The 24,864-nt window shown below is 38.8% G+C and overlaps 1 protein-coding gene across 2 annotated transcripts in view; it reads right to left on the reverse strand.

The window, feature by feature from the left end:
• LOC137643924 (pre-piRNA 3'-exonuclease trimmer-like) overlaps positions 1–24,864 on the reverse strand; it is a 227,484-nt gene that overhangs the window by 122,129 nt on the left and 80,491 nt on the right. The window lies entirely within an intron of this gene.

The following is a 24,864-nucleotide window of genomic DNA, read 5'->3' on the forward strand; positions in this document are numbered from 1 at the left end:
CACACCGCTAAAGGACCTTTAGAAATTTTAAAGTGTAAGTTAATGCAAGAAGAAGGTAGAAAGGATTACATACAGAATATCGAAAATCACAAAGAGGATTTAAGGAAAGCCTGGCAGATGGCAAAAGAAAATGAGAGCAACCGTCAAGGGGGAAACTAAAAGAAAATACGATCTTAAGGCTAAAGACAGAATTTTCCATGTGGGTGATAAAGTCTTAGTATTAGTCCAGAAAGACGGTCCCTCATTATCTTATAAGTTTCGAAGGTCCATTTCTATCATAGAAAAAAGGGGAAATCTGAATTACTTAATTGATATGGGTAAGCGTAGAGCTAAGTGGTTGCACATCAACTTGCTAAAGAAATATAATGAACGTCCAATGCCAGTTGTAACAGTGTCGCAGAGAGAAATTACTTTTGAGAAGAACTCTGATGTTCTTAATAATTTCATGTTGTTTAATTCTAGCTTAGCGGAAGAAAAAACAAGGAATTATTCAATGTATTTTCAAATTATCCAGAAACTGTTAGTGATAAATTGGGTTTGACTAATCTTTTAGAACATGATATTGAGTTACAGGACACAAAACCCATTAGACAAAGTCCTTATCGTCTAAGCCCAGAAAAAACAAATTCAGTCCGACAGGAAATTAAGTACATGCTAGACAATGGTTTGATTGTTCCCAGCCGAAAGTGACTGGTGTTCGCCAATAGTTCTTGTTAAGAAGGAAGATGGATCAGATAGGCTTTGTATTGATTTTAGGAAAGTGAATAGTGTTACAAAACAAAGTATTTTCCTCTCCCCAGGATAGAAGATTGTTTAGATAAAATAGGAAATGCTAAGTTTATTTCTAAACTTGATTTGGCCAAAGGTTATTGGCAAGTACCTTTAAGTAGTCGAGCACAGAAAATATCTGCTTTCATAACACCTTTCGGTAGTTATGAACCCAAAGTTATGGCTTTTGGTCTACGAAATGCAGCGAGTACTTTTCAGAGATTAATGAATAGAGTTTTAAATGGAATTGACAACTGTGTTGTGTATTTGGATGATCTTGTAATATTTTCAGATACGTGGGAGCAACATTTACGCATTTTTGCTAAAGTATTGTCAGCACCTGAAAAAAGCAAAACGTGTTTTAAATCTGAAGAAATGTGAATTCGGAAAAACCTCGATCACATATTTGGGTCATAAGGTAGGTCTAGGTAAGATTTGTCCAAAAGATGGGAACATAAAGCTATCATCAATTTCCCAATTCCTACCAGTAAAAAACAGGCAATGAGATTCATCGGAATGATTTCATATTTCCGCCGATTTGTTCCTAATTTTTCAGAAATAAGTGCTCCAATAACAAATCTTTTCAAGAAAGGACGAAGTTTTGTATTTGATAATGACTGTATCGAAGCTTTCAATAAGTTAAAGGCCATAATGATTCACGAGCCCGTACTAATGTTGCCCGATTTTAGCAAGGAATTTAATTTAGCGATAGATGCAAGTGACATTGGAATAGGAGGAGTTCTGTTGCAAGAAGTGAATGGGATCAAGCACCCTGTGGCTTATTATTCGAAGAAGTTAAATAAAGCACAGCAGAACTATTCAACTATTGAGAAGGAATTGTTTAGTTTAGTATCAACTTTACAACATTTTGAGATTTATGTACGTAGTGGTCATGTTTTAACTGTGTATACTGATCACAATCCATTAGTTTACTTAGATAGGTTTAAGAATAAGAATAAACGTCTCATGCGTTGGAGTTTGGAATTTACAAGACTATGATTTAAAGATAGTTCATATAAAGGGAAAGAATAATGTAATAGCCGACAGTCTTTCTAGAGACTTTTCAGAATGATATGGACGTTTGTTTGTTTTTTTTTTTTTTTTTTTTTTCTCTTCTATTAACACGTAAGAGTGTGTTTTTGGTTTTGGTTTACATGATACGAGAGTAATGAAGTAATTGTCTCTCAGTTTAGGGATAAGTGATTTTCTCCTTTAATAGCTTTGTTTAAAAAAAAGATAAAATCAGTAGATTTTCCTTTTTTTTTTTTCTTTTAGGGGGACGTGTCATGGGGTAGATAGAATAATATAGGAAAGAATGTTAAAACACGTGATTTTTCTACTCTTAGAGAAGCAGAGAGAGAGAGAGAGAGAGAGATAAGGTCCCGCTATTGTTATTGAAGCTGCCATCGTCAAGTTATGTGCCTAGGTTGGAGGTCTTTGAGCACAACGAGCCCCTGTCTATAGAGGACCAAGGAACCTGTAGGAGAAGAATAAGTGTGTTTGTCGCCGAAAAGAAGTACATTAGCCGAAGGAGTCAACTTTATGGAATTTGATTACACCAGCAGAGCATTCGCCTAGGTGTTATCAGCGGTTTTCAAGGAAACACCAATGAGGATGAAGAAACGAGAAAATTTCCTTATATGGACCTGTCCATAGTTAACCCCCTCCCATACAGGGATATATAAACTTCCACACGATCAAGAGAGAGACAGTACGAAAAAGAGACGAGGAAGAAACCCAAGAAAGAAAGAGAGAGAGAGAGAGGGCGAACAAGCTGAGTGAAGAAGAGAAGGCGTAAGGACCAGAATGCAGATGTAACCAGCTTTGTCCGAGATGTCCTAACGAGTGCCTCCCGCCCTCATTACCCACGACGAGACGCCAGACCTGAAAACATCTCCGTTCCTGTCAACCGTCGAGAGCTGCTGCGAAGAGTAGTATATTCTTTTTGTATTATTTATCTACCATCTTGACTGTTCCCCTATTTTGCTAGAGTGTAGTTTAATCAAATGATTTTCTTTGTTTATTTCAGTGCTTTCCTAAGTACTCAACTCAAGAAACATTCACCTTTGTCTAGTTGTAAATAAAATTATGTTTTCTTTTGCGAGTTTTCTTTCTATATTTCCTATTGTTTCTTTTTGGTTGTAGTTGAAAAGTCCCCATTTCATTAATTAATTCAACAGAATCTGGTTCGATCCCCACGAGGATCGTAACAGTAGCAAAGCAGGAAAACAATTCTATTTTTTTTTTTGCCTTTAATCAACAATAACAAACTGCCGCTAATGAGCCGAATAATAATTTACGATAATTCTAAACTGTTACTAAAGATGATTCTCCATTCCATATCCAAAAATGCTTTTCCTAACCTCAGTTATAAGTCAACTTGTACCCCCCTCAATTATGAAACCATCTAAAAAAAAAAAAAAAAAAAAAAAGTAAGAGAAGAAGCAAGTACTGGGCCGATTTTTAAAGTTGTCGAACAATTAAGTTACCGCTACAACGTTCGATGTGACATAGTGTGAGATTGGAGAAAGTAAGGAAAATTGAATCATGATTGATTTCAATATAAATGAAACTTTGTGAAGCAACAAAGATTTCATTTGTTAGTGAGATAGAGGTAAGGAATGATAGGTAGGTGAAAAGTAGCCCACAGAGAGAGAGAGAGAGAGAGAGAGAGAGAGAGTAGAGAGAGAGAGAGAGAGATAGAGAGAGAGATGAGAGAGAGAGAGACGAGAGGAGAGAGAGAGGAGAGAGAGAGAGGAGAGAGAGAGAGATAGAGAGAGAGAGAGAGAGAGATTGTTTTCTTACGCGCATATTCTTGAGACCGGCAGCTAGACGTCAGCTGATCTGATCACAGCCAAAAGTAAAACAAAAAGAAGTCAACAATACTCGATTTTTAAAACACACCCGAAATTTAAAAACAAAAGTACACACCTTAATGTGCAATTAACTATTTAAAGAGTAGCAATTTTCTAGAATAAAATGATGTTTCCCCCCAAAATAGTGGTTTGCTAATGAAATCGGATGCCGTATTTAAGCTACGATTTAAGTGGATGTATACACGGTATTATGCTTTACGTACGCTATTTTACGCTTGTTTTGTTGTAGGATATGTACGCTTATTCGAGATGTGATTTTTGCAACAAAGAATATTATTGGATGCAGTACTACGTATACATACAAAAGATTCATGGAAAAGATGCACATCCATTACATTTGTAGTAGTAGCCATCAGCAGCCTTACACCATTCAAATATGACAAAGTCAGACTGCATCTGATTTGCATTTCTTGTTCGATTTAATTTTACTACATATACTGAATTATCATATGATCACATTCTCTTTTCGTGTTTTATTTCTTTCTGTACTGAATTATATGTCATATGTAATGCAATTGAACCATCAATAAGAGCAGATATTACTAATTATTAATGGAATTAACGAAATATTTGGGGTCTTCATATATCGCGGCTATTTTCAAAATTTCCGGAAAAATCCGCGATATATGTATATACAGTGGAACCTCTACATCCGAACGTATCTACATCAAAATTTTCCAACATCCGAAGTAAAATTTGAGCAAATTTTTGACTCTACAAACCCGAATTTTATTTCGACACCACGAAGTAAACATTACGCCATTGAGTGTCGAGTGCTCAGTTCTCTGTTCTTGTGTGTATCATGTGGTTGTCCTCTGTTTGGTCTGTTATTAACAGTGCTTATTTTCTTCCTTTTCTCACATTTCCTTTGTGATTTTACCTATAAGCATGGTGCCTAAGAAGCTAAGTTTCAGTACAGGAAGAAGGCAATTCTTTCATTAGAATTGAAGCAAGAAATTATAGAAAAACATCAGAGCAGTGTGCATGTGAGTGATACTGTATGGCTAAACAATATGGCCGGAATAGGCCTATGATCTCAGGATCATCAAGCTGAAGGCAGCCATTAAAGCAAATAACCATCGAAGGGGATCACCATTATTACAAGACATCATAGCAATACCCTGGAAGAGATAGAGCGCCTCTTATTGATAGGGATAAAGGACAAAGAGATTGTTGGCAGCGTGATGAATAGAAAGAAAGAAAAAAGTGAAGCAAAGAAAACAAAGATAGCATTAACAAGCTCTTTTAAATAAGACTTCTCTTTTTTTCTGTTTCTCTCTAAACATAGCATTAACATGTTCTTTAAATAAAATCTCTCTCTCTCTCTCTCTCTCTCTCTCTCTCTCTCCTCTCTCTCTCTCTCTCTCTCTCTCTCTCACTCTCTCGTTCTTCTTCGCTGTTGTAGTGTTAGATACGTCTACGTCTATTATTTTTTTTCCGAGAGAGAGAGAGAGAGAGAGAGAGAGAGAGAGAGAGAGAGAGAGAGAGAGAGAGAGAGAGATTAAACAAAAATGTGTTTCGAGTACATATGATTTTTAACTGCGTCAACGAGTTGAAAAACAATTAAATGAAATTAAGAAAGTAAAAGTGAACCCTCGTTTATCGCGGTAGATAGGTTCCAGACGCGGCCGCGATAGGTGAAAATCCGCGAAGTAGTAACACCATATTTACCTATTTATTTAACATGTATATTCAGACTTTTAAAACCTTCCCTTGTACGTAGTACTGTTAACAAACTACCCTTTAATGTACAGAACACTTAATGCATGTAATACAGTACCCTAAACTAAAACAGGCACAAATATTAAAGGCGACTTTATATCATGCGTTTCCTAAACACGCCAAAAAGCACGATAAAAAATGGCAACCAATGTTTTGTTTACGTTTATCTCTGATCCTAATGAAGAAACAAACGCATTTACACATCTGTTTAGAGGTTAGTTTTTGCATCAATTATATTGATTATTCAGTACAGTATGTTGATTTGGTTATTACTAATGTTTTACTTAATTTTTCTTAGGACTTCCAAATGAAATTTTTTTCTTTATGACGCCGCCTGAAACGACGGCGTCATAAAGTACGCTCAGTAAACAAACTAAGGAATTTAACCCGCATGATGAAAGTGATAAATAATGATATTACAGTAAAAGCTTTTATAAAATATGTTATTACAAATATTATTTACCGTATCTATATAAAATCATACATACGTAGCAAAGCAGGAAAACAATCTACGAGAGAGAGAGAGAGAGAGAGAGAGAGAGAGAGAGAGAGAGAGAGAGAGAGAGAGAGAGAGAGAGAGAGTTGTTTTACATACGTAAATGTAAATTTTAAACAAAACAAAAATAGCCCCATTTCATATAAAATAGATTACAAATATTTTACTTTATCATGTTACAGTAGTCTGTATAATACTGTAAAGTTCAGTACAGTATGTTGTTGTTAAAGTCGTGGCGATGAAATTCTCACGAAACAAAAACACGCCATTTGATTACAACAGCTGATTCATTCTCTCTCTCTCTCTCTCTCTCTCTCTCTCTCTCTCTCTCTCTCTCTCTCTCTCTCTCTCTCTCTCTCTTCGTGTTATACAATACTTACATTTAGATGAAGAAACTAAAATTAGTTTTCTTAGTGTCAATTAAATACGAAATGAAATAATTAGGCCGAGTCTACATCCATTTCAATCATAGCCAAAAATAGGGCATCCGATTTCATCAGCAAACCACTATTTTTTGGGAAATATCATTTTATTCTAGAAAATTGCCACTCTTTAAATAGTTAATTGCACATTAAGAAAGCGTGTACTTTTGTTTTTAAATTTCGGGTGTGTTTTAAAAATCGAGTATTGTTGACTTTTTTTTTTTTTTTTACTTTTGGCTGTGATTAGATCAGCTGTCATCTAGCTGCCGCTCTTGAGTGTGTACGAATACACTAACAAAGTATCATTTACACCATTTCTTAACTTATTCAAACCGTCTACAGTATACAGTTGATACTACATAAGCACCAATGTGTTATAACCTATCAAATTTTTTTGTTTATTACATTTAAATCCCCCTCTATCTCTCTCTCTCTCTCTCTCTCTCTCTCTCTCTCTCTCTCTCTCTCTCTCTCTCTCTCTCTCTCTCTCTCTCTCTCTACCTCTCTCTGTGGGCTACTTTTCACTACCTCCCATTCCTTACCTCTCTCTATCTCTCTAACAAATGATATCTTTGTTGCTCCTCAAAGTTTCATTTATATTGAAAATCAATCATGATTCAATTTTCCTTACTTTCTCCAATCTCGCACCATCGGTCACATCGCGGTATTTTCGATATTTCCGGAAAAACCGCAATATATGTACTGTATAGACATGGGTTATGAAAAAAATCCGTGAAGTGGTGAATCCGCGATGGTCGAACCGCGAAGTAGCGAGGGTTCACTGTAACAGCTAATCTGAATTCCTTTATTATCTAAAACAAATATTGATTCAAACACACTCGTGTGCGTATGCACAAACACACACACACAGGTGCAAGAATTTTGCTACGCAGTAAGAGAGACGGTCAGGGAGGAGGAAGATGGTGACTGCGATAACATACCGTAACTCGTCACTGAAAGTGATGAAAATAAAAAATCAAAAGAAAAAAATGTGAAAAATATGAAATATAAAAATAAAATAAAAAAATAAATAAGCTTAGTTAGATTAAAATTTCCGTAGTGTAAGTTACGGTATGTTATCGTAGTCACCATCTCTACCTCCTCACCGATCGTGTCTCCTTGTGCGTGTGTGTGTGTGTTTGCGGATACGCACACGAGTGTGTTTGTATCAATATTTGTTTTAGTTAATAAAGGAATTCAGATTCGCTGATATTGTTTTTTTAGTTACATTTAACTGTCTTTCAACTCGTTAACGCTGGTAAAAATCATATGTACACAACACATTTTTGTTTAATCTCTCTCTCTCTCTCTCTCTCTCTCTCTCTCTCTCTCTCTCTCTCTCTCTCTCTCAGAAAAAAAATTAATTGACGTCTCTAACACAAACAGTGAAGAAGAACAAGAGAGAGAGAGAGAGAGAGAGAGAGAGAGAGAGAGAGAGAGAGAGAGAGAGAGAGAGAGAGAGAGAGAGAGAGAGAGTATTTATTTAAAGAACTTGTTAACACCATTTCTACCTTCTCGCCGATCGTCCGTCTCCTCATGGGTAGCAAATCCTACACCTGCGTTGGCCTGTCTCTAAGGTAAAGTGGCAATAAAACACATTTTTTATTCATTATTTCTTTATATTTATCTTTTTTACATGCTTCTTTCATATTATGCAGTTATGTTATTGTTATGCGTAATTATGTGTAGCCATTTATTAAGGATTTATTATGGGTTTTTAGGCTGAGGAACGAAATAAATGAATTACCATGTATTCTTATGGGAAAATTCGTTTCGACATCCGAACATTTTCTACATCCGAAGTTGGTTCTGGAACGGATTAAATTCGTATGTAGAGGTTCCACTGTACATGCGTTAGGAAAAAAATCCGCGAAGTCGTGAAGCCGCGATAGTCGAACCGCGAAGTAGCGAGGGCTCACTATACTTTTGTCACCAAACCAAATCCTTCCGTTCCTCTTGTTCCACTGGGACTGGATGGTGAGGAAGACTGTTGGGGCTTCCCAGTGTCTCTTCCGACACCACTGGGGGGAACTCTGATAAAGCAGTCCGTAAGAAACAAGCTTCTCCAATTACAAGAGCTGTTCCAGCAACTGTTACAACTGTTGCAGCAGTAGTTTTTGCTTGGAGAGAAAACATTGCACTACCTTTCTAACTGTGCTGATGCAGTCACTTGATGGAAAGATCTTAGGTACTGTCGTATCTACAGTCGGCTATACATCACCCCAGGCTTCGATATTCTAAAGTAGTGAGATCTGCATAAGATTTTGAATAAAGATTTGATACTTCACAGAACCTCATGGTTAGGACTTCTGCAACCAATGTCAAGCAACTAATGTCAGGTTACATAAGGACTTGTTATATATAGTACTGTTTATGTAGAATTATGTATACATGTACACCTAATGTTCAATACTAAACACTACTACTGCACCTTAAGGATTGCATTATGCATCACAAGATTTTACTGCATACAAATTTTTAAGCAGTACGTGGTATTGTATGTAAACTGCACAGTACAGTCTTTTTTTTACCTTATTTTTACTGATACAATGATCTTAGAATAAATATTCATACATTCATTGAAAAATAACTTTTAACAGTATATATACAAAACAGTACTGTATAAGAAGTACCATACTGTAGATAGATACAGGCTACGTATTAGGTGATGAGCTGGTAGGGTTGTGAGGCGACCTCACGAAGACAGCGGACATTTACAACTGGTGTGTCATCTGACCTTGACTAATAAAGCTGTACTGTAGTGGTGGTACTGTCCATTTAGTATAGTAATATACAGTAAAATAACAGAATGTTGTTAGATAGGAACAGCAGTGTCTTGTTGTTACTTATACATAGGATGATGTGGCAATAACTTAGCTTGTATGAAAGCTGTGATAATAATGTAAAATTACCTTTGTAAAATAATATAAACTACAATATCATGATATAACCCAAGTTAAAACAATATAGTACAGTATAGTAAGTTATCTAGGGTGTATGTAGACTGCACAGGGGGGTTAAGAGTTGACTCACCCTAGAGCACAAAGATTATGCAGTTTTTGCTCTTTGCAAGTGTCCAGGTTACCCAATCCTTGTGATGACGGAGGATTGACTGTATCAGCATTCAAAGATACTTCCTCCCCTGCTTGGGTATGAGATGTGATTTCTCCCGATTTACTAATACTCCCAGATTGCCAACTAACATGTCTGAACTGAAGCAGGTGTTTCCGTGAGGAAGACATGATCAGGCAGTCATCTTGATATCACGGGAGACTGATGCCGCTGATATGAGACAAAGTTGACACAAGAGTGATCACAATTGGGAAAATTTGAGGGCAGTGAACAGCACAAAGCAAAAGACCTAGAACTGGAACAACCTTCCATTGTGTGGGATTTATGGATTGAGATCTGAAAGTATGCACCGTCCTAATCCAAAGAAAGTAAAAAGTCATTACTCTTTGAGGCAGCCAGTACGGTGCTCGGTGTCACCATTTTGAATCTTGAATGGCATTTGTAGCACAAACTTGTCATGGGGAAGAGATCGATAACCAGTCTCCAATCGACCTGTCGACTTTTCCACTAGGTAGAGCTTAGAGCTGACTATGATTTGCAACATGTTCTTTTCCATCTTTGCCCATATCAGGGAAAAGAATTGAAAGGCGTAAACATCCACGTTGTCCAAGGGATCTTGGAAGGCATCCTCCAACACTGCCAATAGATCTGGTACCTATGAGCAAAACTACAGTATCGTGATATAAACCAGGTTAAAACAATATAGTACAGTAAAGTAAGTTATCTAGGGTGTATGTTGACTGCACCGGGGGGTTATGAGTTGACTCACCCTAGAGCACAAAGATTATGCATTTTTTGCTCTTTGCAGGTGTCCAAGTTACCCAATCCTTGTCATGACGGAGGATTGACTATATCAGCATTCCCAGATACTTCCTCCCCAGCTTGGGTATGAGATGTGATTTTTCCCGATTTACCACAATTCCCAGGTTGCCAACAAACATGTCTCTGTACTGAAGCAGCTGTTTCCAGGAGGAAGACATGATCAGGCAGTCATCTTCATATCACGGGAGACGAATGCAGTTAGTATGAGACACAGATGACATGAGAGTGATCACAATAGGGAAAATTTGGTGGCATTGGCCAAGACAAAGCAAAGGACCTAGGACTGGAACAACCTTCCATTGTAGTTTCTATGAGATTTATGGATTGATATCTGAAAGTATGCGCCCTCCAGATCCACAGAAAGTAAGAGGTCATTACTCTGTGGCAGCCAGTACGGTGCTCGGTGTCACCATTTTGAATCTTGAATGGCATCTGTAGCACAAACTTGGTCATGGGGAAGAGATCGATGACCAGTCTTCAATCCCCTGTCGACTCTTCCACTAGGTAGAGCTTACAGCTGACTATGATTTGCAATATGTCTTTTTCCAGCATCTTTTCCATCTTTGCCCATATCATGCAATTGAACTGAAAGGCGTAAACATCCATGTTGTCCATGGGAGATCTTGGAAGTCATCCTCCAACACTGCTAACAGATCTGGTACCTATGAGCAAAACTACAATATCGTGATATAAACCAAGTTAAAACAATATAGTACAGTAAAGTAAGTTATCTAGGGTGTATGTTGACTGCATCGGTGGGTTGTGAGTTGACTCACCCTAGAGCGCAAAGATTATGCATTTTTTTGCTCTTTGCAGGTGTCCAAGTTACCCAATCCTTGTCATGACGGAGGATTGACTATATCAGCATTCCCAGATACTTCCTCCCCAGCTTGGGTATGAGATGTGATTTTTCCCGATTTACCAATATTCCCAGATTGCCAACTAACATGTGTCTGCACTGAAGCAGGTGTTTCCGGGAGGAAGACATGATCAGGCAGTCATCTTGATATCACAGGAAACGGATGCCGCACGTATGAGACAAAGTTGACATAAGAGTGATCACAATAGGGAAAATTTGAGGGCAGTGGCCAGGACAAAGCAAAGGACCTAGAACTGAAACAACCTTCCATTGTAGTTTCTGTGGGAGATCTGAAAGTATGCACCCTCCTAATCCAAAGAAAGTGAAAAGTCATTACTCTTTGAGGGAGCCAGTACGGTGCTCGGTGTCACCATTTTAATCTTGAATGGCATCTGTAGCACAAACTTGGTCATAGGGAAGAGATCGATAACCAGTCTCCAATCGACCTGTCGACTTTTCCACTAGGTAGAGCTTAGAGCTGACTATGATTTGCAACATGTTCTTTTCCATCTTTGCCCATATCAGGCAAAAGAATTGAAAGGCGTAAACATCCACGTTGTCCAAGGGATCTTGGAAGGCATCCTCCAACACTGCCAATAAATCTGGTACCTATGAGCAAAACTACAGTATCGTGATATAAACCAGGTTAAAACAATATAGAACAGCAAAGTAAGTTATCTAGGGTGTATGTTGACTGCATCGCTGGGTTGTGAGTTGACTAACCCTAGAGCACAAAGATTATGCATTTTTTTGCTCTTTGCATGTGTCCCAGTTACCCAATCCTTGTGATGATGAAGGATTGACTGTATCAGCATTCCCAGATACTTCCTCCCCTGTTTGGGTATGAGATGTGATTTTTCCCGATTTACCACAATTCCCAGATTGCCAACTAACATATCTCTGTACTGAAGCAGCTGTTTCTAGGAGGAAGACATGATCAGGCAGTCATCTTCATATCACGGGAGACGGATGCCGTTGGTATGACACAAAGTTGACATGAGAGTGATCACAATAGGGAAAATTTGGGGGCAGTGGCCAGCACAAAGCAAAGGGCCTAGAACTGGAACAACCTTCCATTGTAGTTTCTGTGGGATTTATGGATTAAGATCTGAAAGTATGCACCCTCCTAATCCAACGAAAGTAAAAAGTCATTACTCTTTGAGGCAGCCAGTACGGTGCTCGGTGTCACCATTTTAATCTTGAATGGCATTTGTAGCACAAACTTGTCATGGGGAAGAGATCGACGACCAATCTTCAATCGCCTGTCGACTTTTCCACTAGGTAGAACTTACAGCTGACTATGATTTGCAACATGTATTTTTCCAGCATTTTTTCCATCTTTGCCAATATCAAGCAAAAGAATTGAAAGGTATAAAAATCCATGTTGTCCAAGGGATCTTGGAAGGCATCCTCCAACACTGCCAATAGATCTGGTACCTATGAGTAAAACTACAATATCGTGATATAAACCAGGTTAAAACAATATAGTACAGTAAAGTAAGTTATCTAGGGTGTATGTTGACTGCATCGGTGGGTTGTGAGTTGACACACACTTGAGCACAAAGATTATGCATTTTTTTGCTCTTTGCAGGTGTCCCAGTTACCCAATCCTTGTGATGATGGAGGATTGACTATATCAGCATTCCCAGATACTTCCTCCCCTGCTTGGGTATGATATGTGATTTTTCCCGATTTACCACAATTTCCAGATTGCCAACAAACATGTCTCTGTACTGAAACAGCTGTTTCCGGGCGGAAGACATGATCAGGCAGTCATCTTCATATCACGGGAGACGGATGCCGTTGGTATGACACAAAGTTGACATAAGAGTGATCACAATAGGGAAAATTTGGGAGCAGTGGCCAGCACAAAGGAAAGGGCCTAAAACTGAAACAACCTTCCATTGTGTGGGATTTATGGATTGAGATCTGAAAGTATGCGCCCTCCAGATCCACAGAAAGTAAGAGGTCATTACTCTTTATGGCAGCCATTACGGTGCTCGGTGTCACCATTTTAATCTTGAATGGCATTTGTAGCACAAACTTTGCCATGGGGAAGAGATCGATGACCAGTCTTCAATCCCCTGTCGACTCTTCCACTAGGTAGAGCTTACAGCTGACTATGATTTGCAACATATCCTTTTCCAGCATCTTTTCCATCTTTGCCCATTTCAGGCAAAAGAATTGGAAGGCATAAACATCCACGTTGTCCAAGGGATCTTGGAAGGCATCCTCTAACACTGCTAATAAATCTGGTACCTATGAGCAAAACTACAGTATCGTGATATAAACCAGGTTAAAACAATATAGAACAGCAAAGTAAGTTATCTAGGGTGTATGTTGACTGCATCGGTGGGTTGTGAGTTGACTCACCCTAGAGCACAAATATTATGCATTTTTTGGCTCTTTGCAGGTGTCCCAGTTACCCAATCCTTGTGATGATGGAGGATTGACTATATCAGCATTCCCAGATACTTCCTCCCCTGCTTGGGTATGATATGTGATTTTTCCCGATTTACCACAATTTCCAGATTGCCAACAAACATGTCTGTACTGAAACAGCTGTTTCCGGGCGGAAGACATGATCAGGCAGTCATCTTCATATCACGGGAGACGGATGCCGTTGGTATGAGACAAAGTTGACATAAGAGTGATCACAATAGGGAAAATTTGGGAGCAGTGGCCAGCACAAAGGAAAGGGCCTAAAACTGGAACAACCTTCCATTGTGTGGGATTCATGGATTGAGATCTGAAAGTATGCGCCCTCCAGATCCACAGAAAGTAGAGGTCATTACTCTTTATGGCAGCCATTACGGTGCTCGGTGTCACCATTTTAATCTTGAATGGCATTTGTAGCACAAACTTTGCCATGGGGAAGAGATCGATGACCAGTCTTCAATCCCCTGTCGACTCTTCCACTAGGTAGAGCTTACAGCTGACTATGATTTGCAACATGTTCTTTTCCAGCATCTTTTCCATCTTTGCCATTTCAGGCAAAAGAATTGGAAGGCATAAACATCCACGTTGTCCAAGGGATCTTGGAAGGCATCCTCTAACACTGCTAATAAATCTGGTACCTATGAGCAAAACTACAGTATCGTGATATAAACCAGGTTATAACAATATAGAACAGCAAAGTAAGTTATCTAGGGTGTATGTTGACTGCATCGGTGGGTTGTGAGTTGACTCACCCTAGAGCACAAATATTATGCATTTTTTGGCTCTTTGCATGTGTCCCAGTTACCCAATCCTTGTGATGACGGAGGATTGACTATATCAGCATTCCCAGATACTTCCTCCCCTGCTTGGGTATAAGATGTGATTTCTCCCGATTTACCACAATTCCCAGATTGCCAACAAACATGTCTCTTTACTGAAGCAGCTGTTTCCAGGAGGAAGACATGATCAGGCAGGCATTTTGATATCACGGAGACGGATGCCGTTGGTATGAGACAATGTTGACATGAGAGTGATCACAATAAGGAAAATTTGGGAGCAGTGGCCAGGACAAAGCAAAGGACCTAGAGCTGGAACAATGGGATATATGGATTGAGATCTGAAAGTATGCGCCCTCCAGATCCACAGAAAGTAAGAGTTCATTACTCTTTGTGGCAGCCAGTACGGTGCTCGGTGTCACCATTTTGAATCTTGAATGGCATCTGTAGCACAAACTTGTTCATGGGGAAGAGATCGATGACCAGTCTCCAGCCCGTCGATTTTTCCTCAAGGTAGAGCTTACAGCTGACCATGATTTGCAACATGCCTTTTCCAGCATCTTTTCCATCTTTGCCCATATCATGCTAAAGAATTGAAAGGCGTAAACATCCAGGATGTCCAAGGGATCTTGGAAGTCATCCTCCAACACTGTCAATAAATCTGGTACCTATGAGCAAAACTACAGTATCGTGATATAAACCAAGTTAAAAAAAAATATAGTACAGTAAAGTAAGTTATCTAGGGTGTATGTTGACTGCATCGGTGGGTTGTGAGTTGACTCACCCTAGAGCACAAAGATTATGCATTTTTTTGCTCTTTGTAGGTGTCCCAGTTACCCAATCCTTGTGATGACGGAGGATTGACTATATCAGCATTCCCAGATACTTCCTCCCCTGCTTGGGTATGAGATGTGATTTTTCCCGATTTACCACAATTCTCAGATTGCCAACTAACATGTCTCTGTACTGAAGCAGCTGTTTCCGGGCGGAAGACATGATCAGGCAGTCATCTTGATATCACGGGAAACGGATGCCGCAAGTATGAGAAAAAGTTGGCATAAGAGTGATCACAATAGGGAAAATTTGGGAGCAGTGGCCAGCACAAAGGAAAGGGCCTAAAACTTGAACAACCTTCCATTGTGTGGGATTTATGGATTGAGATCTGAAAGTATGCGCCCTCCAGATCCACAGAAAGTAAGAGGTCATTACTCTTTATGGCAGCCAGTACGGTGCTCGGTGTCACCATTTTAATCTTGAATGGCATTTGTAGCACAAACTTTGCCATGGGGAAGAGATCGATGACCAGTCTTCAATCCCCTGTCGACTTTTCCACTAGGTAGAGCTTACAGCTGACTATGATTTGCAACATGTCCTTTTCCAGCATCTTTTCCATCTTTGCCCATTTCAGGCAAAAGAATTGGAAGGCATAAACATCCACGTTGTCCAAGGGATCTTGGAAGGCATCCTCCAACACTGCCAATAAGTCTCAACGTTTGTAGTGTAGTCTTCAGTGGAATTAATCAGGATGAAGAGAATTTCATTCGATTAACGAAGCCATTCCTTCCCAGCATTTAATGAAATGGATGAATTAATCAACCGAAGTTTGGATGAGTATCATATAATATTTAGTTACCTTGGATGGGATGATTCGCTAGGGATATGCAAATCTGTGCGTGGGATTCCGTGATTGGGTAAAATCAAATATTTATATGTGGTATCGTGGTTTACCCGTGCCTATTGTAATCCGAACTCGGTAAGAACTTCATATGAAACCAAGTAAGTAATAATTGGGGCAAAGGCTCAATAGAATATAGTATGACCATTTATCTTTGTAACACAACGCAATGAATTCCTAATGTAGAGAAAGGGTCTTGAGTTCTCTTAACGAATCTGGTAATTAGTAATTTTTTGAATGACTGAAGTCATTATATGTTGTTGCTTGTTTGACCCTAATAAGTAGCGATACTCTTTATGGCAGCCAGTACGGTGCTCGGTGTCACCATTTTAATCTTGAATGGCATTTGTAGCACAAACTTGGCCATAGGGAAGAGATCGATGACCAGTCTTCAATCCCCTGTCGACTTTTCTACTAGGTAGAGCTTACAGCTGACTATGATTTGCAACATGTCCTTTTCCAGCATCTTTTCCATCTTTGCCCATTTCAGGCAAAAGAATTGGAAGGCATAAACATCCACGTTGTCCAAGGGATCTTGGAAGGCATCCTCCAACACTGCCAATAAATCTCAACGTTTGTAGTGTAGTCTTCAGTGGAATTAATCAGGATGAAGAGAATTTCATTTGATTAACGAAGCCGTTCCTTCCCAGCATTTAATGAAGTGGATGAATTAATCAACCGAAGTTTGGATGAGTATCATATAATATTTAGTTACCTTGGATGGGATGATTCGCTAGGGATATGCAAATCTGTGCGTGGGATTCCGTGATTGGGTAAAATCAAATATTTATGTGGTATCGTGGTTTACCCGTGCCTATTGTAATCCGAACTCAGTAAGAACTTCACATGAAACCAAGTAAGTAATAATTGGGGCAAAGGCTCAATAGAATATAGTATGACCATTTATCTTTGTAACACAACGCAATAAATTCCTAATGTAGAGAAAGGGTCTTGAGTTCTCTTAACGAATCTGGTAATTAGTAATTTTGTGAATGACTGAAGTCATTATATGTTGTTGCTTGTTTGACCCTAATAAGTAGCGATATTTGGTGCCGTGACCAGGATTTGTGAGATTTTTTGATAATTTCTAAAGTTTGAACGCCGGTCATATAATAATATTTTGGTTTAGTCACATGTACGATTAATACCGTTGGTGATTATATTGGACATTTACGTAGGGTTTTCCTGTTAATAACCATGTTGTGTTGATGTTTTGCTGTTAATGCCTACCCTCCCTAACCTTGTTGAATCCTTTTGTTTTTGCGCGTTTCGTTAAATTGTCATGCGGTACCCTGCTTACATAACCAGACGGGGTTAACCCTTTGTCTTTGTGTGGTGTCATAAGAAACAGTAAATAGTTTTTTTTTTCTCACGCTATTTGTAGGTTAGAAGCATTTCAGGCTTGATTAAAACGGTTTCTAATATGAAGTTTGATTAAATTAGTAAGGCCTTGTCCTGCTTGCCTTAAGTCTTAAATTTGGTTTTGTTATTTTCCTTTACTTTGAATTAATGTAAATCTTCTCTTGTTAGAATATCTCTCATTTAACAATTTAATAATGAAACGTAAAGTAGCTATTGTGGGACATTCTCATGTCACCCACATGGAGAATTTTTTTTTTTTTTTTGTGGTAGATCACCATTATTTGAACCCTTAGAATATAGGACATTTGGTAGACCAGGGGCTGTTACAACCAACCTTATGACACCTGGCCTGATAACCGAACTTGCTACCTATGGGCCCAGTATCACTATCTTGTTCATAGGTAGCAATGACTTAGATGTACCAGGAGATAACCCTAACCTGGTGAATAGTGTTCACAAAAATATTCTAGGATTGGTAGAGTCTACATACAATCAATAATTCAGAGGTTTTTGTTATGTTAATAGAAATACGTAAAACACCATCTAGAACCTCTGCCACAAACTATCAAAAGAGAAGAAACTGTTTAAACAGGAAATTAAAGCGAGATACAAGAATTAGGGTGATCCCTACTTTATTATCAGAAGGTGATGTAGCCAGAGATGGGATTCATTTCAATCATAAAAGCTACAAGGCGTTGGCTCAACGTATTTGCATTGAGTCAAACAAATATGTGAAAAGTAAAGGGTGGTAGAAGGTGTGTAGGATCGTGGTCCTTCCCCTTCAGATTTAGGGCTGGGTTAAGTATGGGACAGGGCCTGCACATTCCACTACGCACGTATAATAAAATTTCTCCTTTTCATTGTTTAATTTGCGTGAAAATTATTGGGTGAGGAGTCACCTTTGTGAAAATTTGCTAATTTAAAACTTTTGAACCCAGTTATTATAGTTGGATGCATATTTATTATTTATTGAAAATTTGAATATATCGTATTTGTATTGTTTGAGTTTGGTCTTGTCACAATGGAGTCGTTGAAGCGTAGACGTGGCGGTCATAAATCCGTTATCACACGTTTTATTGGGAAGATGACCGAAGTGATCGATTCAACAGATATTGATGCTATAACTTCCCTTAGGGATTCTATTTTAGATAATTTGAACAAAGTTCTTGCTTTGGATGAACAAATTTTGGATTTGGTTAAAGAAGAAGAAATGTCTGATGAAATGATAAATCAAGCTGAATATGCAAGAGACGTCCGTACACATATCGGCAAACTCAATAGCTCTATTACTAACAATTTGAAGTTACTAAATCCTCTAACGCAACCACCGCCACTACCCACAGCCAGTATTAGATTACCCAAACTAGATCTTCCGCATTACTCTGGAGATATATTAGAATGGAATTCCTTCAGGGAACTATATGAGGTGTCAGTACACCAGCGGAAAGACTTGGAACCATTTCAGACGTTTTCATATTTACGAAGTGCGCTCACAGGAGAAGCTTCGAAATTAATCTCGGGATTTAAATTTGAGTCCGCCAATTATCCACAAGCTGTAGCTCTTCTCCTATCCATTTATGGAAAGAGAGATGAAATTAAGCATATTCTGGTGAGAAGATTGCTAGAAATGCAGTCTCCTGCTGCCAATTCAGATCATTGCAAACTTTCAGAGCTAATTTTGAATGCTCAATAAGATCGCTGGAAAGTGAAAGGCTGGAATTAAATGAACTTTGTTATTTTGCTCTATACCAAATTGCCTCAAAGCGTGAGTGAGACTGTGAAGTGTAGGTGTGGAGACAATTGGTTGGTATTAGACACCTTTAGGAAATACCTAGAAGAGGAGATTCGCAATCTAAGAACTTTTGTTTCAACTGATGTAAATAAAACTGAAACTCTGTCGTCAATATCTGCATTCACGGTAAATCAATCCCAAGCTGTTAGACCGAAAACCAAGGGAAATGTGAATAAGTCCAGTCATCAGCAATCCACAAGATGTGCTCTTTGTGATAAAGAACATTGGTGGACTCAGTGCAAAACTTACGCAACCAGAGATGAAAGGTTGAATCGTATCAGAGCTTTGCAGTTATGTTGTGTGTGTGCTTCTAAGAAGAATTTTAGTGTGGATTGTGACAAATCAAGTTGCAATAATGGTTGTAATTTGAGACATCTTCGTATCTTGTGTGATAGGGACCAAACAACAAAGCAAAGCAAGAATAAACAAAGTGGTGTACAAGTGGGAACACTATCAGTAAATGAGCAGGAGAAACCAAATAAATCAGGTAAGCAATCCATATTACCAACAGCAACAATTCCTCTGAAAGGGAAGAAAGGTCGAATGGTACGACTTAGAGGGCTGTTGGATACTTGTGCTGAGAGGACATTTATTAAAAGATCGGATCTAGAGAGACTGCAATGTAGGTCCAAAGGAGTTGAAAAGATTGCCGTGAGAGGTGATCTAGCTAGTAAACCTGTTCATGAATACGAGTTGATAAGTGTCGCCATACCGCATAAAGGCAAGTTGATAATAATGGACTGCATAGTGTTGGATGAGCTGCCAGAATATGCGAAGAAATTCGACGTTAAGAGAAGTTTAAAGTCGTTATGTAAAACTAAGATCAGCTTGGCTGATAAAGATTTTGATTTGCCTGTTGAGAATCAATCAACTAATGAATTGTTGATAGGGGTTGATAATGTTTATAATATGTTGCATCCAGGGTTCAAAAGGGTTAGAAATTTAATATTGTTGCCGATCATATTTGGTTATGTGGTGTCAGGCACATGTAGTGCTTCCCCCACTAGGGAAACTCAGGTGACAATTTTGAAGCTAGCTGTACAAACTGAAGGAATTGAAGTTACTCATAATGAAAATCCCAAGACTGATCTGGACGCATTGTGGAGTTTGGATAGACTGGGAATAGATTGCAGTGAGTTGCGAGAACAAGACCAGAGGGTCTTAAAGGACTTTGAGAGCACTATAACCTATTCTGAAATTGATAAACAGTATGTTGTGGCGTTGCCGTGGAGAACCAATAGATTCAGATTGAAGACAAATTTTGGTTTAGCCATGAGTAGACTTCGACAGCAGAGCATCAAGTTTCAGAAGGATGTGGATCACTTGGATCATTATCAGAAAATCTTGCAAGAGCAAGAAGATAGAGGATTCGTTGAAAGGGTAATCTACAATAAATCTGATGTGGATTGTCATTACTTGGCACATCATGGAGTGCTTAAAGACAGTGCCACTACTCCAATAAGAATAGTGTTTGATTGCTCATCAAAACAAGGTAAAAATGGATTAAGCCTGAATGATTGTCTATGGACTGGACCACACGTAACGGCTGATCTACTCAGAGTCCTGCTGCAATTTAGAACTAACACCTTTGCTTGCATTAGTGATATTGAGAAGGCATTTTTAATGGTACAGTTACGTGAAGAAGATCGCAATTATACGCGTTTTTTATGGTTGGAAAATCCAACAGATCCCAATAGTAAATTAATAGTATACATATTTAGAGTAGTATTATTTGGAGCTACATGCCCACCTTTTCTTCTAAATGCAACCATCAAGCATCACTTGTCCACTGTGGTCTCGTGGTTACCCCGGTCCAAGACAGTGGATGTAGTGGAAAGACTGAAGAAAGGTTTGTACGTAGATAATTTGCAATTTACGGCTAATGGTGAATCTGAGTTGATGGATTTATATTTTAATGCCAACAAAATATTTGCTCAGGCTCACTTATATTTGAAGGAGTGGGTTAGCAATAGCGAGTCTATACAAACTATTGCTGCTGCTAATCAAATTGAAGCCAAACAAAACCAAATTCATAAAGTATTGGGATTGAATTGGGATATAATTAAAGACATTTTAACTATCAATCCAACTCATATTAATAGATCGAGTCAAACAAAGAGAGAGATTCTCAGTACCGTTGCCCAAATATACGATCCATTGGGATTGCTTCTCCCTGTTACTATGAAAGCAAGGATATTTTTGCAGAAATTGTGGAAGGAGCATCTGGATTGGGATGAACAACTCGAGGAATGGAGTGAAATACGCAAGGACTTGGAGAAGTGTTTTGAAATATCCTTTCCTAGGAGTGCTAGCCTAGGAACTGGTGATACCTTGCACATATTCTGCGATACTAGCGAAACTTCATATGGTTGTGTGGCCTATAGAGCAAATGGTGAAAGCTCTAATATAATTTTAGCAAAGGGCCGAGTGGCGCCCATTAAGGAATTGACAATTCCGAAATTGGAACTAATGGCATTGTTGCTAGGAGCAAGAATGACAAAATTTATTATTGACTCCTTTGATGAGAAGGAATTTAAACAATTATATGTCTGGTCAAAAAGTAAAGTCGCCCTTAGCTGGATTGTGTCCAGTAATGTTCTGCCTGTGTTTGTGAGAAACAGAGTAATTGAGATTAACTCTTTGATTCTGGGGTCAGTCCTGTCTTACGTACCGTCGTCAGAAAACCCCAGTGATTGGTTGACACGGGGAAAGAGTGCTAAGGTGTTAGCAAAGAACTCCTTTTGGTGGGAGGGACCCCCTTGGTTAAAAAATCACACTCTGCCAATGGATAGGTCATGGGTTGGGTGTACACATATACAAGGTGAACAGGACATTGTGGTTAATGTTGTAGGGGACATAGATGCAACACGTCTGCTGGATTGGGAAAGATTCAGCAGAGCTGACAAGGTCTTTAAGACCATAGCTTGGATAATGCGATTTGTAAAGAATTGCAGACTAGCAACCAATAACAGAAAAACTGGTAGTTTGACTCTGGAAGAGTTACAAGAAGGAAAGGTCAAAACAATTGTTCTCGTGCAGAGAGAGTACTTTCCAGAAGAATATAAAGCCCTGAAAAGGGAGGAAACAAACCCAAAATTGACATTAATTCGCCAGTTGAATTTGTTTTTGGATAATAATGTAATGAGATGTAGAGGCAGGTTGGAACATGCAACACTGCCTGAAGAAGTCAAATTTCCTACTTTACTGCCAAAGGGTTGTGTTCTGAGTAAGTTGTTAATAAGACGACATCATGTGATGCAAGCGCACATTGCGGTGAACGCTACTGTAGCTAGTGTAAGACAGGAGTTCTGGATACCACAGCTGCGACAACTGGTCAAGAGCGTGTTACATCATTGCGTGATCTGTAAAAAAGTTCAAGGAAAACCATATAAAACTAATATAATGACACCATTGCCGGAATTCCGGGTACAACGGAAACAACCTTTTAGCGTTACTGGGGTGGATTACACCGGGGCATTATGGATAAAGGAAGGGGAGCAAAATCCGGAGAAGGTGTATGTCATACTATTCACATGCCCAATCACTAGGGGTATACATCTGGAAGTAGTCAGAAATCAGTCCGCTGACTCATTCCTCATGGCCTTCCGGAAGTTTAGCAGCCGTGAAGGCTTTCCTTCACTAATGTTGAGTGACAACGCCACTACTTTTGTAGCAGCATCTGAATATCTGAAAACAATGGCAGAGAGCCCCCTTTTTCAAAACCATCTGGAGAAAATAGAGTGTAAGTGGAAATTTATACCAACAAGAGCACCTTGGTTTGGTGCAATCTGGGAGAGATTGATCGGACTATTGAAAACCTGTATGAAGAAGGTAATTGGTCGAGCTCTTCTCAGTTATGATGAATTATCCTGCATTTTGGTGGAATTGGAATCTCTCTCAAGGGGTTAAGTACTGCACTGTAGTCGGTCAGTGGCTACTTTCCTCTTGGTAAGGGTAGAAGGGACTCTTTAGCTATGGTAAGCAGCTCTGCTAGGAGAAGGACACTCCGAAATCAAACCATTGTTCTCAAGTCTTGGGTAGTGCCATAAGCTCTGTACCATGGTCTTTCACTGCCTTGGGTTAGAGTTCTCTTGCTTGAGGGTACACTCGAGCACACTGTTCTCTCTTGTTTTGTTAAAGTTTTTATAGTTTATATAAGAAATATTTATTTTAATATTGTTGCTGTTCTTAAAACAACTGATTTTTTTCCTTGTTTCCTTTCCTTACTGGGCTGTTTTCCCTGTTGGAGCCCCTGGGCTTATAGCATCCTGCTTTTCCAACTAGGGTTGCAGCTTAGCAAATAATAATAATAATAATAATAATAATAATAAATGACAGGCCACTAAGCTACACCTCGGGGGACCTTGATCAGAAGGAGATTTTAACTCCCAATCACCTGATCTTGGGTAGGAAATTAAGATCCTTTCCCAAGGAAACTATTTATTGGGATGAGGTATCTGAAGACCCATTGTATAGTAAAACTGAAAATGTAGAAAGGAGATTCCTTTACATATCCAAATTGTGTGATCAGCTATGGAAAAAATGGGAACATGAATATTTGATTTCGTTAAGAGACTCATCGAATTGGAGTCCAACATAATTCTTGGCCCAAAATAGGAGATGTCGTGCTCGTACATGATGAAGGGCCAAGAAACAAATGGAAGTTGGGTCAGGTAATTCAGGTGCATGTGGGGTCTGACAATGTAGTTAGGGTAGCTACCCTCAAAACCTCCCATGGCCAGATCATGCATCCCATTGTGAAGTTGTACCCTTGAGAGCTATGGCAAGAAGTTGAGACTCCTGATCCTGCCAAAATTCCTGAAGTGAGTACCCGACCATCCAGGAAGGCTGCTTGGGTGGCTGCAGAAACTAGAAAAGATTTGATTCAAAAGGGACTGTTGTAAATACTTGTATATTATAAATTTTGTGGCGGGGAATATGTCGTTACTTACAATAACGACATGGGAAATCAATTGTTATTGAATATCTATGTTCATATTGTATATGGAAAATGTTCTTTTTGCGTTGAGTGGAAATGTGCAGGTTTCTGTACAAATGAAGGTTTTGTTTATATTCAATTGTAATATGCATTGTTACCAAGAAATATTGTCTTGTGAATAGTTGTATAAGTGGTTAACAATGCGATGTAAGTTGTTTGAATGAATGAATGATTTAAAGTTTTCAGGTATCCTGACATCTAAGGTCATTGACGCCGAATAATAGTTTCGTTCGGTTTGCATTGAATAGTTGGTTTCGTTCGTTTTGTTGTTTTCTTTTGTCGTGAGCGAACGAAGCGGAAGTCGTGACTTTGGGAGAGAGAGCGAACGCATTATTTTTACGACAAAGGCAACAGAGCTAACGGCCACAGTTGTTGTCTATTACTTCTCAAGTCTCAACGTTTGTAGTGTAGTCTTCAGTAGACTTAATCAGGATGAAGAGAATTTCATTTGATTAACGAAGCCGTTCTTTCCCAGCATTTAATGAAGTGGATGAATTAATCAACCGAAGTTTGGGTGAGTATCATATAATATTTAGTTACCTTGGATGGGATGATTCGCTAGGGATATGCATATCTGTGCGTGGGATTCCGTGACTGGGTAAAATCAAATATTTATATGTGGTATCGTGGTTTACCCGTGCCTATTGTAATCCGAACTTGGTAAGAACTTCATATGAAACCAAGTAAGTAATAATTGGGGCAAAGGTTCAATAGAATATAGTATGACCATTCATCTTTGTAACACAACGCAATGAATTCCTAATGTAGAGAAAGGGTCTTGAGT

This window comes from Palaemon carinicauda, chromosome 7 (assembly GCF_036898095.1).
Source record: "Palaemon carinicauda isolate YSFRI2023 chromosome 7, ASM3689809v2, whole genome shotgun sequence".
Lineage (NCBI taxonomy): Eukaryota > Metazoa > Arthropoda > Malacostraca > Decapoda > Palaemonidae > Palaemon > Palaemon carinicauda.